Source organism: Grampus griseus (genome assembly GCF_964374135.1).
Source record: "Grampus griseus genome assembly, chromosome: 19".
Lineage (NCBI taxonomy): Eukaryota > Metazoa > Chordata > Mammalia > Artiodactyla > Delphinidae > Grampus > Grampus griseus.
The window spans coordinates 38,255,797-38,270,969 of NC_139013.1; positions in this window are offsets into that span (position 1 = coordinate 38,255,797).

Genomic DNA, 15,173 nt, shown 5'->3' on the forward strand with positions numbered 1-15,173 from the left:
ATAGGCTCATCTGGCCGCTGTACTGGGGCCCTCACCGAGCTCACTTTTCTTCTCAATCAATTGTGATGATAATACCTGTTGGTCAGAAGGCTCTGAGAATTCAGTGAGCTCATGTGTATAAAGGCCTTGGTGAAGCCCTTGTCCAAGGGCTCGGTAAATGGTACCATGCCCCATTTCATCCCAAGTCCATATGGCCCGGTCACATACCAGTTTCCACTGGTGGAGTCATCACTTACTGGATACCCACTGTAGGTCAAGGGCGTTTTATGGACAAAAACCTAGTTCCTCCCCCGCAAGAGACCACGACTTATTTGACCTCATTCGCATCTCTGCTCTTCTTGGCAGGGAGGACTTGAGGCATCAAGAGACTTCTTTACAAGCTCTGGAAAATCAGCTGAAACATCCAAGGCTTGTCTGTATCTGATGAAAAGATTGTCAGAGAGCAAATTCATGAACTCTGAGAACACCGAGTTCTAAGAGATTATACTACTACTATTATTAATAATAGTAATAACAGGAGCAGCAACCTTGACCAAAGTCACGCTATACGTTTCCTAATGTTATCTTTCCTCAACGGTGATTTTTGTTAACCGAAACCGAATAAGTAGCCTTTCTCATCCCTGAAAGACCCTGTATTTTCCTTTTCTCTTTTTGTTCATTAAAAGCAAAAGAAGAAGAAAGTGTTTCCTGTTAAAGATTGTCCCGTGCTGCAAAGGGCACTGGATACAAGGATTGTGTTTTAGTCGAGAACACAGAGAGCAGAAAAGCTTGACTAATTATGTTCTTAATCACTTAAAGCATCTTCCATTTGACAATACAATTATGCCAGAGTGAGTTGTCTCAGTTACTGAGGGGAAGGAAAGAAGCCCCCTCCCCACCACCCCTCCCCTTGCTGTTATTTAGGCTGGATTTAAAAAACTTTTTGTCGGACTCCCCTGGTGGCACAGTGGTTAAGAATCCACCTGCCAATGCAGGGGACATGGGTTCGAGCCCTGGTCCGGGAAGATGCCACATGCCGTGGAGCAACTAAGCCTGTGCACCACAACTACTGAGCTTGAGCTCTAGAGCCCACATGTCCCAACTACTGAGCCCGTGAGCCACAACTACTGAAGCCCACATGCCTAGAGCCCGTGCTCCGCAACAAGAGAAGCCATCACAGTGAGAAGTCCATGCACCACGAAAGAGCAGCCCCTACTCGCCGCAACTAGAGAAAGCCCGCGCGCAGCAACAAAGACCCAACGCGGCCAAAAAATAAATTAATTAATTTTTAAAATAAATAAAAAACTTTTTCTCAACTCAGAGGTTATTTACCAAAAAATGAAGCCCCACTCCTCTCTCTTCAGCCATGACAGGCTATGTAGAGACTGGTTACTTTTTCCTCCAACAGCAGGAATTCCATAAATAAATAAGGTTTGCTCAAAGGAAATAGACCTCTCAGGGACTATCCACCTACTCTATTGTCCTCGGTTAAGGTTCAGTTCTCAGCAGGGTGTGACCTCCAGCAGAATCTTTAAGAATATTCCAGAAGGATTAAAAATGAGAAGGCAAATAATAGTTCTTTCTTGTAGTCAGGTTCTAAACATGCCAGGATTGAAGTGGACATCAGTTCTGAGATGCCTCCAGTTAAAAAGGTTGGTAGATGCAAGCCAGGTGCAGGGGCAAAGAGATCGGCTAAAGGGAGCAGAATGAGACACAGAGAGATGAGCAATTGTTAATGAAATCCTTGCACCGAGTGACTTGTCAAGTTGATGGTGAAGCAGCCCTGACTTCTTCCCTCATCCTCTTGGAACCACAGTTTCCTAAATGGTAAAACAGCTGGTTGGGTGAGCTTGTGTGGTCTACAGACCAGCTGCATCAGCATCACCTGGGGGTTTGTTAGAACTGCAGAATCTCAGGCCTCTCCCCAGACTTACTGCATTTCAGAAAGATCACCCAGGTAATTCATGTCCACATTAAAGTTTAAGAAGCTCTGGAATAGCGTACATTTCCTTTCACCCTGACATACTTCCTTTCACCCTTTCTCAAAAGACAATCTCAAATTAACATATCCCCCCAGGCCCTTCCTTTCATACATTTCTAGAAAGCCTCTTGACAGACCAAGTCACCGGCAGGTATGGAAACTACTTTTCATATCTGATTGATTAGTACTGCCTACCTGGAGTGCTGTTTGGGTAAAGGATAATTAGGCAGCATCAAAACCCAGCAGGAAAGAACTCTGTGATCAATTAGTGATGTCTGCCATGGGCACAGGCTGGGGATTACAGGTGTGCTCAATTAGATCTCAGAGGGTTTGCTTCTTAAAAGAGGACTTGGAGGCAAGGGGTGGGTAATGGGTGAAGGCCCTGGGCACTAACCAACCTGGATTCCTGGGACTCCATTCTTGGTTTCAGACCTCAGATGCGAAGGTTTTGGACTCAGATCAGAGAGGACCTTACTACCCTGATGTTCTTCAATCCCACCACCTTTGATCACATGCATATACAGTCATCATACCCGCTCGTGTTCTCAGGAAAGCAGGTTTTGTTCCTATGTCACAACAGCCGCAGCTTCCCTTAAACCAGAGCCCTTGTCTTAAATAATAGTCTGGCAGTGGAAAGCGGAAGCCGCCAAGCACACTGGCCTGAAGCAGAGCCCAGCCCTCTACCTCTGCTAGGCATCTGTTTCCAATGAAGCTAAGGAAATTCCTGACCCCACTCCTGCATTCTCTGATTGCTGCCTTGCCCTCGCCTCCACAGCAGCCTCTCCCCTCTGCGGGCTCTAAGCTAAGCCAAAACTCCCCACGGGCTCTCGGGGGCCAGGAAGCAGAACAAGGCCTGGCGCCCTGACTCCCCTGGCAGTAGTGAGCTGCCAGATTTGATTCCCAGAGGCTGCCTAAAGGTGCCTACGAGGAAAATCCACCTTCATAAGGTGTTTGAAGTCTGCCTTCGACATGGCTGTGTATTAGGAGAGTTCTAAACTGAACCCTCAGTGATGTGCCTTTTCTAGAGATACCTGTCCACGTGTATCCAGAAATTACCTGCTACTACCCGACACTGCAAAACAAAAGCTGAAAGTGCACCTGGGAAGCCGTAAGTGAGAGGCAGTGGTTCTCAACTGGGGGAGATTTTACCCCTCTGGGCGCATCTGGCAATGTTGGGTGACATTTGGGGTTGTCACAAATGGAGGGGACAGTGTTACTGGCCAAGGATGCTGCTGAACATCCTATCATGCACAGGAAGCCCTGCACAACAAAGAATTATCCAGACCAAGATGTCCATAGGTTGACCCAGCCCCCGGGTTTATAGCTTGGAAAACTGCTGTCCACACAGGAATCCAGACCTGCTCCAGTGAGCTGGCAGTAAGGCTAAGCTAGGTGCTCCAGCCCCATATCTACCCAGCTGCACAGCCAGGGAAAATGGAAGAAGAAGACTGGTCCTGAGGATGGCCCCGCCCAGGCTCGTAGCGAGAAGCTGAAGAGAAGGAATGGAACATGGGAATGAGGAGCTTTAAGGTACAGTCACCAGGCCCAACAGCGAGACACAACTCAGTGGCTCTCCTGGATCATTCAGGTTAACAACACCTTCCTGCTTACTGGTAATTAGAAAGGGGAGTGGAAAGAGAGGAAACACACGGAGGGAAGGAGCTGAGGAGACTACATTCCCCATAGACATACTATGAGCCACAAAGAAACCCAAACAGCAGGTAATTTGTTTTTGTTGTTGTTACTGTTATTTGCAGTTTTTCCTCTAGAAAGTGGTTCTTTGGACACTGTTTTGAGATTCATCCAAGTATGTCACTGGCTAGTCTCAGGGAGTAAGTACCACCATCATTCAGTGCCTCTGATTTACAACCTCCATCATGAATCAGGCAAGTGGAGAGATGGCCCACACCCATGATCCAGATTTAGGTCTGACGTCTGAAGTTCTGGGTCAGAGCAACTTCTTTGCCATCTTGTTTCCAAGTTATTCTAATTACCCTGCTGTTGTGACATCGGTGCCTTCAGAAGTAGATGAAGCAGATGGAAACACTGACATGAGTCTCTGTCCCCTGATCTCCATCTGGTTAAGACCGTCCATAGTCACTGTGTCCAACCCAACCAACTACCCCATGTCATCCAAGGAGATCCTTTTACTACAACTACCCCACCATCTTACATACATACACAGACGTGTTTGAAATGTCCATTTACAAATGGCCCAAAGTGATGTTAAAGGTGGGGCTCATTCTGGAGGGTCTTTACAAAGCCTGTAGCCTCACACTCTCTCTGATGGCTCTGCCAACTGGCCCTCACCATCGTCATTCCTGCAGCATATCCAGAAGCCAGTCCCACTTTAAAAAATCAACATATTTTCTGATTTTAAAAGCGATCCACATACATTGCAAAATACATATGCAAAAGAAAATAAATGTCACCTGAAACAGCCCCAGCAAGAAATGACCACTGTTAAGTAGTAGTGCATATCCTTCTACATTTTTTCAGTAAGTGTGTGTACCTGCATCTATATCTACCCCTACGGAGCATACACAAATACACATAAATATTTGAATTTAGTCTCGTTGCCTAAAAGCTTTCATCACCTGCTGTTTCATCAAACTATATGTCATGTGTCTTTCCCTGCCATTATGTCCTTTTCTGCATCATCACTGCATGGCTTTCCATCATCTCAATCTACCCTAATTCAATGAATTCATACCTTACAATTAGATGATATTTTTCTTCTTTTACTGCTGTAAATAACACTGCAATGAACATACTTACAATACACCTTTGAGTGCATCTATAGCTTCCTAGGGTGAATTCCTTACAGAGAAACCGCTGGGACAAAGTCTATGTACCATTTTTATGATTTTGAGGCACACCTTCAAACTGCGAGATCAAACTTGAAAATATTAGGAACCCCCTTGAAACATGCAGGTGTATAAATCCCCACATTGGAAAAATTAGCGGAATGACTCTTTTGTCCAATATTTGGGAAGTTAAGACCTAATTCTAGTCCTAAAAACATTACAGCTCACTCCTCATTGGTTCTATACTTGCAATTCAGTAATTGACCACTAGTGGCCACTCTCTGGCTTTGAAGGATGAGGGCAAGACTTACAGGAGTCACAGGGGTATCCAATACTGTAAACCCACCAACATTATAGCAAATACTATTCACAACCCTGTTTCTCCCTTCAGAAAGAGATCCTCAAGGGAAGGTGCCACATATATTTAATCTCAGAAAGCCTAAAGATAAGCAAAGTGTCTGCCACAGAGTACACGTTTATTTTATGGTTCGTAAGTTGCCTTCAACATCTAAACATAAGCCTTAATAAAATTTACATAGTAAAGGTGCCACTAAGGCCCCAGTGAATTTTGCTTAATTAAAAAGGTGATGCCATCTCCAGTGTGAATCTTAGTGCCAGTCCAGGAATAAGTGCATTTTTTTCCATTCTCCCAGAGGGAGGAATATGTTTAAATGAAGATATTTCTTAGAAGAGAATGATAATTTTAAATACGGGAAAAATAAGAAAATAAAAAGAAGGTGGTTTATGGTATTTTAGGGTAACCAGCCAAAGGATGACATTTCTTTCCTGGTTTTCAGTGCCTATTTCTGGGAACAGATTAGGCTATAAATGGAAATAAGAGTGTGCATCATTCCAGGTCCTAGAAAACAGACGGTGAGAGGCAAGTTGGTTCCTTTCAAAAACAGAGGGTCTGACTTTGAACTGCTTGATGGCGAATGAACCAACCTTCCCTGAAATGTCTGGCTAAGGCTTCTGTCTACACTGAGTGCCAAGGACATTTAAATGTGTGATATTTGATTTGCTGGGTGCAAAGCTCAGATGGGGCCTGGAAAATCCATCTGTACACTCATAGCTTTTCAAAGGGAAACAAGGTTATTAACATTTATGTAGGCTTTAATATCATGGGTCAGGCACCAGGAGTATAAGAACTCACCCAATGGTACGGATCCTATGATAAGCTCTCAAAACAGTAGAGAGGATGGTGAATTTGGGCCGGGCCTGGAAGACACATTAGGATCATACTCTTTAAGATGGAGAAAGTAAGCCCCACAGAGGAAAATAACTCACCCAAGATGACCCAGCTAGCTAGAATCCTACCTAAATCAAACAAATAACCAAAAATTCCTGGTCTGTTAACTTGCAGATTAATTACTCTGTCCCTCTTCTCAATTCTGTTTTGATCTTCTGTCTCGTGTTTCATTTCATGGAAACATAAAAACTGGTGATAAATAAAAGCATTCATGCCTGACTAAGCATCGTTCTCTACAGGCTGAGTGCATGACAAGGGGTCTGAAAAGACCACTGATATTTGAGATCTGGTGGACAGTATTCCAAATGGTGGAATGTCATAATGGCAAGGGATACCTTTTGGGTCAAGGATACAAGGAATTTCAACTCTAGGTAGGATTTTGATTAAGGATATCTCCAAACCTTCTCCTCCCCTCCAGCCCTGGGGCAATACCCTTACTTAGACCGTCACATATTTTACATGTATGACTCCAATAGACAGCTGTCTCAGTCAAACAGAAAAACAGAAACCGCTCTAAGTATTTAAACAGGAGGAACTGAATATAGGAATGTGGTTATACCAGTGTTAGAAGAGCTGAGAACCCAAATAGGTGAGGTAAAGTAGAGAATCTAAGAAGCTGCTGTCTTCTTAGATTTCAGGGGCAGAGGGGTGAGGGGACGTTATTGGAATCCAGGGTCTGGAATCATGTGGGGAAAGTTGAAACCATGGCAGGCCTGTTTAGCAAAGAGATAGGGTGAGGGAGAGGGAAGAGGGAGAGAGAAAGAAAAGAAGATATAGTATCCTGGCTTCCTCCTGAAGCTAGAAAGCAGAAACAAGGAGAAAGCTAAGGGATGAGTCTAAGTGTCAACAGCTCCAAACCTAAATTTTGATCCAACTCCTAATTTATTTCATTGCCTCTCATCTCTCCCTCGCAGAATCTGTCCTGAGTGATCTAACATACAAGTCTGACACTGTCATCTCCTGCTTGACATTCTTCCTGGGCTTCTCCTGCATTTTGGGGAAATGACCCTCACCTCTAGCCTAACATACAAGGTTCCTCTCCATCTGGATGCATGTAAGGCAGACCAAAGCCACTGAAGTTTTCACTCTGGAGCGGCAAATCCACTGGGCTTCAGGAAGGAGGTGGCCTGTTGTGAACTGCACCAGGCTGGCAAGTGAGGAAGAAGGGCGTGAACGGAGGCCCTTCCAAGTGGAGGAGGATGATCCTGGGCGGAGAGGGAGAGCACACGAGGTGTGGGCCCAGGGAAGGCTAGTGGTGGGCTTCAAACCGCGGTCCCCCTGGTTCCAAAGCCCACCAATGAGAAAAGGGATGAGTTGGGTCTTTGTAAGAGAAAATTCCTTCTTCACCCCATGTGACTCTCCCATGTGAATGGGTCAAGAATGTGGGAGACATTCCAGGCATGCGAAAGATAATAGTTTGAGGATAAAGATGAAAGTACAACTTAGGCCAAAGAACTAGGCCCTTGAATGCCCTCCCAATGAGTACAGACTTCACTCAGCAGGCAGGTGACGTAAGCCCAGCTGGGGGACAGAAAGCCCACTCTCACCCCACTGTGTGGCATGGCCTGGCCGGGGAGGAGGCTGGGAGGAGGAGCCTCCTGTGGGGCTGGCTGCTGCCCCCTCCCAGCGGATGCAGTGGGGGGCCTCTGCAGCCCCGACTCAGGCCCACACCCCTTGCACCAAGAGCTGTACCTCGTGTTCTTCCAAGGCAGAGAAGTCAATCAACTCATTTTCTCACAGAAAGAGGATGTCTTTGGGAAGGCCCTGGGGAGTTTGTCTGCAGAGCTGAATTTCTGTTGAAGGCTCCTGAGTAGGCAAAAATAGGGAAGGAGGGGCGCGCAGGGGGAGAAACCGAAAGCGCTGCCATCTGTCTGCTGAGAGCTTGACTTCACCAGGGCTTTTAGGTGCATGATCTCATGCGATGCTTGCCACAGCCTTGGGAGGGGGGAGACCGTGAGGGCAGGGGTAGGACCTGGAAGGGGTCAGGGAGGTCGTCTGATCTCTAATACGACAGAGAATTTTCAAGGGACTCTGGGCGCCGGGCATCCAGCCAGGTGCTGGGGACCCAGCGATGGACGTGACATCATCCCTTTCCCCAAAGATCTTTCAGTCTTGTGTTGGAAAATGACACACTGAGAGGCCTTTAGAGCCCGTTTCCGGTGCATTAACCTCCACTCACGTTTCCGCCTGATCACCTCTGGGAACCAAGAATGGTCACCTCTCAAGAAATTTACCAAACATCTGTAAGTATATGACAGACATTTCTTTTCCATCTGCATTAGCTTTCAAACACCTGGATGCATCTTAAGATTGATACAGGAATTGAATGTAGTTGATTTTTTTCTTAAAAAAATATGTATACATATATACACATGTATGTATGTAGTGTTATTGAATCAATGGTGTGGAGCGATAGCGTCTTCAACCTGAGTAAGCATGGACAATGTTTATAATCGAGACGTTATTACCTCTCATTTGGGAGGCACAATGTAGAGTGGGGGAAGGTGATGGGGGATACAATTTACATCCCTTCTCTCTGGTGATGCGTGCCCATTTCATAAACATGATTTTAACTAATGTCCCATGTGAGTCAATTAATGTCACCATGAAAAACAAGCCAAAAAGGAGATGTGCTCCTTAATGTTACTTCACATGAAAACGCAGCTCTTGGAGGAGGACGAGTGTGGACCAGTTCAAGCTCCAGTCTCTGACCAATGGCTCAGTCAAGATGGGAATCTGGATGCACGTGAGGAACTGTGTTGGTAGCATTCTTGACAAGGGAGCAACACGGACCATCACAAAACATCCTGTCTTTCCGTTTGTTAAGCCACAATCACACGTGAAAACATTTCAACTTATTTGTGGACCCCAAACTCAATTCCATCTGACTTACAAATTCCCCAACCTTCCTAGAGTCTGAAGATTGAGAATAACATGTAGGTTTAAAAAGGATGCAGAATGCATTTCAGTTCCCCTCTGGAGTGGTCCTAAATTCAGTGCAGTGGAAGGAAATGGAGGTGAGACATCTTGGGTGCATTTGCAAAAGGTCACACACAGGGCTGGATGTGTGTTTGGAAATGAGATGGCTTCAGAAACACACTGGGTCCATCAGAAAGTGGGGTCACCCAGGCCACGTGAGCTGAGCAGTATCATTACAGGCTCCTGCTCTCCTCTTCCAAATGGGATACGAGATAATGTGATTAAAAACTAAATCTCCTCAGCTCTGGGGATCTCCAGGGAACGTTTGTTCTGATGAGATTTCAGGCCTGATTTTCAAGAAAAAGGAGGTGCCAATTATTTGTACAAGCTCCTCAAACAGCATGATCTCTGGCCCTTAGGAGATTTATCTTTTATTTATACAGAGTATTTTTTAAAGCCTGTTACTGTAACAAAGAAATAACGGAGAGGCTTCATGTAAAAGGCAACACAAACATGTTTTTAGAGGCTGCATTTAAAGAAAATATGTGCATAATATTATAAAACTACTAAGTTGAAGGATAGGTAGAAGATTTCAGTCATTCACTTAAACCCACTTTTAATTTGGCACTGGTAGGCACAGGGGAGGTGAATCTGAACACAAGACATTGTCCCTGAGGAAGGAACGATCTGGAGGAGGGAAGTGATTTGTAAAAATACTAATTTCAGCTTTGAGAGACACAAGGTAGAATAAAGAAGCCACAACACAGAGAAAAAAGAGTAACTACTTCCCTGATGGAATCAGTTAAGGTTTTCCTGAGGCCGTGGCTTGTGTTTTGTCTAGAAAAAGTACATCCTCTTAACCTAGCATCTATGCTAACGTATTAGTTATCTGTAGCTACATGACAAATGACCATAAAATTTAGTGGCATATAATAAAAATAAACATTTATTATTTCACATAGTTTCTGTATGGCAGGGATTTGGGTACTTCTTTGCTGATTAATTCTGTTTCAGAAACTCTGATGATGTTACATTCAAGATTGGTCCAGAGCTACGGTTCTCTGCAGGCTGACTGAGACCGGAGGATTTGCTTCCGAGGCAGCTCTCTCGCATGGCCGGCTAGCTGGTGCTGGTGGGAGCCTCAGTTCCCTACTATGGGGACCTCGCCACAAGGCTGCTTGAGTGTCCTCACAGCATGGCAGCTGGCTTCCCCAGAGCTAGTGATCCCAGGAAGAGCTAAGCACAGACTGCTATGTCTTTTGGGATTCGGCCTCCTCAAAAGGCATTCTTTATCCTACCCACAATATCCCATTGACTACACAAATCAGCTCTATTCAGTGTGGGAGGGAATTACATGAGGGTCTGACTACCAAGAGGTAAGAAGCATCAGAAGCCCCCTTGGAAGCTGGCTACCACAGCTAATGATGCTGCCTGAGGTGCCGGTAGTTTGTTATTATATTTGGTCTGTAGTGACTGGGGTAAGAGTGATGGGGGAAATTTATTCAGTGCATAGCAACATCAGACTTGTGAACCACATAAGTCTTAGTTCAAATCTGGGCCCATCTGGCTTCTCTGCTGGTGGGGAGATGATAAAAGCTGGAAAAGCCACATTAGATGCAGGATGGAAGCCATATGTTGAAACAAGCCAGCCACACCCAGCAGTCCTGGGTCATCCTCCTGTGGACTATTATGGGAGAAAAAAGTAAACTTCTACCGTATTTAAGACATTGTGTTTTAGGGTCTCTTTGTTATAAGAGCTTCACCTGTACCCTGATGTATTTTCGTTGGTACAAAAAAGTTTAACCTCTGAATCTAGCTCCTCATCTGTAAAGTAGGGATAGAAAAACAAACCTCACATTTTTCTCGTGAAGGAAAATGAAATAAGGAACGAAAGTATTTGTCCAGCGTCTGGCCCAGAATTCACACACTCATCTTTGTCACTCTTGTCCTGTTTGAATTTATGATCAGTGTCAACATACTGGAGGCCATAGAAATATTCAGTGAATTCAGCAAATGTGTGTATCCATCCACCAACAGTGTCACTCCCAGGGAGTTTAAAACAATTTGCTTTGGGAACTTGTGGGGTTTAAATAAACACGGCATTGGTTTCACAAAAAGATCTTTCAGTGACTGGTTTGGGGCCAAGATCTGACATAAACATCTTGTCCTCTCGAGTCCTCAGTTTCCAACTCTGGAAAATGAAAGAGAGAGAAAAAAGAGAAGGAATGAAGGAGGGAGGGAAGAAAGAAAGGGACAAGATCAATGTTTCTCAAATCCCCAAAGTTCCAGAAAGCAACCGCAGCACATAGTTCTGCTGTTTCCCGAGTTACAGCATCGGCTCTGAATAGCATTTTGCTGAGGAAAGTGTTCTATTCTATAAACAAGCTTGCAAACCACAAGATGGACAAGATGATCCACAAGGCACCGTCTGGTTCTGTGAATGTTTCCTAAGACACTTCATCTCCAGTGATAACTCCTGCTTCAAGTCAAAGAAACCCGCTACTTCTTCCACTCTTAGGGGTGCGCCGTTTGTCCCAAAGGAACTTGACAAAAGACAGACACAAGTCCACAGAGGACTTCCTTAGCTGTGGCTAAATCTCTGCAACTCGGCCAGTCTGAGCCATGCCATCTAGTGAACAAACTGGGCAGTGAAGCCTCGTCCAAAGATGGGCTAGGAATTCTCCTTGCAGTTGCAATGGCCACTTAAATACAGAGTTAAAATGAGGAAATGAGTGATCCTGCTGAAATCTCAGCTCTAGCCAATGCCCTGGGCCTGAAACGATCAAAACTGTCATTTTATTTTCTCCTCTCTTAAAATGACTACTTTTAATTTGCCTTCTGAAGTTTCTCTGGCCAACTCATCCAATTTTCCATCAAAATTACCCACAGAATTAATTTGTATGCATTGGCACAAAAGAATGGGCTGACAGGATGGGCCACATCCAAGTGAAAAGTAAACAAAAAATGCTCCCCACCCACCAAAGGAATACAGTAGACGGAAGAGTGGGGTGACTGGTGTGATGGCCAGAAAGTACTGCCCACTGAATTCCTGCCTTCCCTCCTGAGGCTTAGTGTCTCACACCCACAGCTGCAGAAGCTTTTCCTCACAGGACCAAAGTCTGATGCCAACAGTTCTGTGTCCCCTGGACCCTCCTCTGCAGGTAGAATCTGAGTTATGAATGAACACCTGGGGCAGCTCTGGCTGGATCAGGAAGTCCCAGAGGGCATGTTGACAAGAACAAGGGAGACATAAAAAATAAAGTCGAGCCTGATGATGCCAAGTCAGTAATGACAATAAACATATGGTCACACATCTCTTTGGTTCATTAAATATATTTATTTATTATCGGGCATTCTGCTTGAGGAGGGGGAGAGAGGGATGAAGACAAGATGGTCAGGGCCCCGTAGGTTAAGGCTAGGCTTCAAGGCAGAGTCCCCGGTTGGTTCTAATGATTTCTAGATATACAGATAGTAGCTGAATGACCTTGGGCCAGATGACAACTTCTTTAAGCCTCAGTTTCTTCATCTGTGGAACAGAACTTACACCACTCTCCTCAGCGTGGTTATGAGGATACGTTATCCTCAGCCTCTTTTAATCCTTTCTGGAACAGTGTGAGGTATTAAGAAACAAGATGACTGAGGCCAGGGGCTTGGGTTGCATTAACTGTATAATAAGTGCTGGTCTCCTTGCCCCTGGGGCTGAGCTATCCACCCTGTGAAATCTTTCTCTCACTGCCTCTCTGGGCCCGATCAGGAGTCAGGAAACAGCTGAGAAAAGCATCAGGGAGTTGGTGAGTCCCGGTCACGGCAGCGTCAATAACGCTGTTACAGTGACACAAGATATCAGCCCACTCTGGGCTCTGATGCCCAAAGGTGCCCCACAAGGTCTAGACGCATAGACACTCAGATGCTCGTAGATTTCATCAGAAATTGCTGTTTTTTTGTAAACTTGATCTTTGTTTAGTTTTGCAACTATTTAATAAGTGCTCCCATTCAGTCAGAAAGCAATTATTTTGCATTTACTCTGCCAGGCATTGGGCAAGGAGTGTGAGAAACAGAGAAGCACCAGTCATTCGCATCACGCCCTCCAAAGGCTTGCAGCCTACTGGAGAAGACACGACCATAAAAGCAAAGTCCTGGGACTTGCCTGGTGGTCCAGTGGTAAAGAATCCGCCTTACAATGCAGGGGACTAGGGTTCAATCCCTGGACAGGGAACTGAGGTCCCACATGCCGCGGGGCAACTAAGCCCGCGCAGCACAACTACTGAGCCGGCGAGCCTCAACGAGAGAGCCCACGCACTCTGGAGCCCACGTGCCACAACTAGAGAGAAGCCCGTGCACTGCCACGAAGATCCCACATGCCTCAACGAAGATCCCGCATGCCACAACGAAGACCCGATGCAGCCAAATAAATAAATTAAATAAATAAGTAAATAAAAATTTAAAAAAAAAGCCAAATCCCCTTATAATGGCTTGTAAGTGAGAACAGCGCAGAGGTGGGGAAACTTCTACCTGCAACAACAGAGAAGGCTTTCCAGGGAGCGAGCCCTCTGATGAACTGGCAGGGGTAGGGGAGAGGGCGGATGGGAACACCTCTCAGCCAGAGGGCACAGAGTCTGCAAAGAAAGGGAGGGAGAGCTTGCCCAGCCCGCTTGGGGAAGAGCTACGATATCAGAGTGGCTGGAATCAACTTTGCGAGAAGACATTTTGTGATGAACAAGGTCAGGAAGTTAGTAAGTCGGGGGTGAATGAAGGCCGTTGGGAGCCAGGATCAGTAGGGGAATCCAGGTGAGCTGGTACCTTTCACAGCTTCCAGGCAGAGAAGGCTGTGTGCTCTGCTTGGAGGTTTAGTTTGAACAATGCTCTGCATACGCTGACCGTTTGGCTGGGTGCACAGCGGACGCTCAGTAAATGGCTCAGGCGGTCAGATGAAGAGTCCATGGAGTCATAGGAAATCTTTGTCAACTAATTTGCACAAACTTACACGAATATGTTTATGTGCTTTAGCTGAGCGACACACAAAACAAAAATGGGAGTTCCTGGGACATTTTCTCATGCTGTACAAAAAAATTACCTGAAAGCTTATTTTCAGAGAAACCAAATATGGGACCCAGGGGTCTGCATTTCTGGGTCTTAGAGAATGACGGAAACTTGAGGATTTGTAGCCCTCTCCTTGACTCCTGAGAGCCACAGGCGCCCGGACCCCAGGCCCAGTGATGGATGGAGGGTTACCCTTCACGGCCAGCTGCAGACATCCGTCCCAGGCAAGAGGCCGAGCTGTTGCCTAGATTCTGTCCATTTTCTACCATGTTAGGAAATTTATCTTGAGAAAGCACATTCCTTCTGAGTTCACCCCATAATTAGCATTTTGTACCAAAAAAAAAAAAAAAAAAAAAACTCGGAGCTGAAATTTCTTCTCCTGCCTCCGCCTAACTCAAGTCCAGTTGGTTTTCATTTATTTCACTGTGTACTTTGGAATCGGAGCCCTGCGCTTTCCTTAACTCCCACCACCTGGGGGATGTTATTTTGTGGGGGGCAGGGACTCTGGCTCGTCCCCTGCACCCACCTCTTTCTCCACGTGGCCTCCCTCTACACAGAGGGAGAGGGAGAGGGAGAGGGAAAGGGAGAGGGAGCGGTCCTGGACCCTTCCTGCATTCGGGGTAGTGACTGCCTTCAGCCAGAAACTGCAAAGCCGGAGCCAGCAGGGGCATGGTTCTCTGAAGCGACTCCCTGTGCTTGGATCACATATTGGGGGGAGGCTAATCAAGATGGGATGTGTGACTTCAAAACAGCTGGGAAGCATTACAGGTCAAAAGTTGAAATCAAGTTAAGAGCCATCGGAATGCACAAGCCCCGTTGTTTCCAATCTGTCTCCCCCTCTAGTCCGCACCATGCTCCTCGTGGACAAGACGTCTCAGGCAGGGCTGGTGTTGACACAGGGGCCCAGGAAGGTACATTCGCGAAGGCGGGGCCGCAGAGGCTGTCTGAGCTTATTTCTTGGCAAAATAAAGAAGGGGTCAACCCCAGGGGAAAATATAAACGAGGGACATGTAGAGTCAGAATACGAAAGCTGGAAAGATGAATCACTCAAACCCCTTCGCTGCAAGTGTGAAAACAGGCCTAGAGAGGCGAACATATTAAATCATGCCACACGCCTGTCCCAAACCCGGTGGCCTATGCTTGCCGTTAAGATGAAGTGAAATTTCTCTGGCCTGTGAGGCCTTGGGTGATCTGGTTC